Source organism: Apodemus sylvaticus, chromosome 8, assembly GCF_947179515.1.
Source record: "Apodemus sylvaticus chromosome 8, mApoSyl1.1, whole genome shotgun sequence".
Classification (NCBI taxonomy): domain Eukaryota; kingdom Metazoa; phylum Chordata; class Mammalia; order Rodentia; family Muridae; genus Apodemus; species Apodemus sylvaticus.
Window position 1 is genome coordinate 107,407,554 of NC_067479.1, and position 3,312 is coordinate 107,410,865.

A 3,312-nucleotide genomic window follows, 5' to 3' on the forward strand; every position below is an offset into this window, starting at 1 on the left:
AATACCCTGAAAGAATTAAATTATTTCCCACTGAGCCTATTCAAGTACGGATTCTTGTAATATTTCAAGTACACATTTTCTTATAATATGACTTACTTTTCACATGCAAAGTGTCCAATGGATTTATGTTTAGGTTTGTGTATTCTGTTGGAAAAATAACACATCCTTAGAAGCTTTTTGAGTCTTTTACCTCCTCCTTCTCATATTCATCCTTGTTTGTCTTCCTCCCTCATCTTCCTCCTCTTTTTTGTCCCCCTCCTTCCTTTTGTCCTCCCTTCCTTTATCTTCCTCTTCCTGCTCCCTCTCCCCCTCCATCTGCCCTCCTCCTCCTATTCCTATTTCGGAGGAACAGCAATGAAATCTACTTTTTAGTGCTTTGGACCATCACTAAGGACCTATTGTTTTCTTATAATTTAAAATGGATTGAGTAGTTAGTTTTATTTGTATATGAGGGTAGGAATAGATTACTCTGACATTATATAACTTTTTGAACACACACACACACACATGCACACATTTCTTTATTTTGGTCAGATGCAAGAGAACATCTATGTCCAGGTCTCGATGAGTTAAGGTTCTAGTTATAATGATATAATGAGTTATGATTGCAAAGATAAATATTTTTCTGGTGCTGTATGTATCATTATATATATATATGTGGGCAATCTTAATGAGAGAGAAGAGAGAATCTGGGATCTCTCATCTCAATCTGGTAATCTGGGAAAAAAAATTTCCAAGCCCAAAGAAAAGACTTCAGAGTGCTTTGAACTGAGAACAAGACTATGAACGCAGGAGCCAGACAACGGTGCAGGAGACAGTCCACACAATGGTATGTTGAACTGTTTTTTCTGGGAGCCACATTCATGGTGATGAACAAATGAGGAACCAGGTGAGAAGCTTAGGGTCCAGCCTGTGTCCTTTGAGCCTCTTCCCTCCCTGCATATTCAAGGTTAATGAATTCTTATTCAGCATTCCAACATCAATATTGAATATCAGTTGGGACTCTATTGTCCTAAGAGAGATTCTAAGAGGCACTGAGTGAAAAAGGTAGCTTTTTTTATTAAAGGAGAAGGTGGGTATGTTTGTAGACATGACATAGATTTTATGTAGTATACAATTTGTATGAAACATCTGAATCTCAGCTGGACTGGCCATTTGGAGCTGAGACTTATCACTTCAATCAAGTTCTGTCTTGTGAAACTGTGTCCAAGAGAAAAGTAACCAGGACTGTTGGCTCCCTCCCTCCCTCCCTCCCTCCCTCCCTCCCTCTTCATTTCCATCTCTAAACTGGCATTGTAAAAAGGCATCTCATTTTCATGCCAGCATCTCTGAGAATGAAGCCAGAAATACTGAAAACACAAGTTTATGTTTTTTTTTCTTGATCCTTCCTAATAAAAGACATGTTTAACTAGGTTAGTGCTTTTCTTGGATTTCTAATTTTAGTACATCTTCATTTTCAGCATGAACAGCTTACATTTTCATTTCCTGAATTATCTGAGCTAGAAAAATGAAGCAGAGTTGTGTAGTTCAACCCGATTCTCAAATCTTTGTAAGGACACTCTGGCTTAGAGAATGAAGAAAGCAGAGGGTTTAGGTCTGTGTGAACATCATTAGCAACCTTTATAATGTCTCAAATCCAGAGTATGAAGAATTTATTACAAGAAACAATTATTTCTCTAGATTTCTTGAGCAGAGGGACGTTTGAATATGCAGACAAAATGAAAACTAAAAGCAGTTTAAAGTTATATTCCATCCTTTAACCACTCAGCAGACCCAGATTGTCTTTGGAAAAAAATTTATCAGCCATTCTGCTTTAATTTACCAAGCAATGCTACCTCATTTTTTTTAAAACCTGGATTGTTTGTTGTTCTCAACATTGACATTTCTCAGCCAGAAAGCAGAGTAATTGGCAGTCTTAGAGACAGAAATTCATGTAATATATTACATTCAAAGACTGTTCTAACTGAAGATTTATAGGTGAGTTTCTTAGGGATTCCCAAAGCAATCCAGTTTCCTCAGTATATTTTGCTTAGAATTTTTAGGAAGAACAGAGAAGGAACAGGCAATTAACATCTGTGGATTCCTATAAGCAGGATGTGTGGATATGACAAGAGAACATGTAGAGTGGACACACTAGGAAGCAGGCAGAAGCCAGAGTCTATTTTGTATTGCTACTTGGCTATCTGGTTTCAAAAAGAAAAAAATGTGGATACAGAAATAAATATGTATGAGCAATTTATTGTTAGAAAAGTGAGACTTGAACAAAACAACATGAAAAATATTTAACTCCAATTTATAGTTTGGAAAGAGTTTGAAAAACTTCTTTTAAGGATGGTTGATTTCTATTATACACTCTTATATTTAGAGATCATAGAAAGTCTGCCTTCTGATACGTTCAATACATTCTCGTTTCCTCTCTTCTCTTCAGGCCCAAGGCATGTTTACAAATTGAAAATCTCCCAAATCTATATTCCTATTTCCCTTTGTTTACTACTGTGAGATAGAGTGTGATAATGATATTATATGTTACATTTCTAAAACACAGATTCACCATGCATTTTCACTTCATATTTAGCATTTATAATAACCATGAAGTAAGCAGGGTTTATGTGTGAAGACACCAAGGTTTGGAGGATCTCTGAGAATGAAGCCAGAAATACTGAGATAACTGCTGCAGTTATAGCTCAAACTCTCCCTCCTTTTTGTTAATGATATTTTTTATAACCTCAGTAATTAATGACTTATGTAATAAAATATCTGAATATAATCTGTAGCTCCTAAACAAATAATTACATGTTTATTGTAGTCAAAGGACTTCATTGACTATTTAACCAATCAATTTTCCAAGTAAGAATGATTATTTCTTTTTTCTGACTAATATTACTTCTATTCACTTTAAAAGAGTGAATCTTATGTTGATCCCAACAGTCTAGGTAAAATCATAGTTCATGTCTTTGTGTAGAGCATAATTTTGTATCATAGAATTTTAAGAGGGGTATGAATTCACAGGTTGCATTTTTGAGATATTATTTATTTTTATTTTATGTGTGTAAATGTTTTGCCTGAATGCATGCCTGTGCACTATGTGCATGCAGTGCCTGCAAGCACCTGATAAGGAGATTGAATCCCCTGGGACTAGAGTTACAGATGGTTGGGAGCAGCCACATAGGTGCTGGGAATTGAACCCTCTGTATAACCACATAGCCCCCATTTTTAAAAATTGAATATTTTTTATTTACATTTCAAATGTTTTCCCCTTTTATAGAAGGAATTTGCCCTTAACTTAAAGAAAGATGTGCCTATGAATGTACA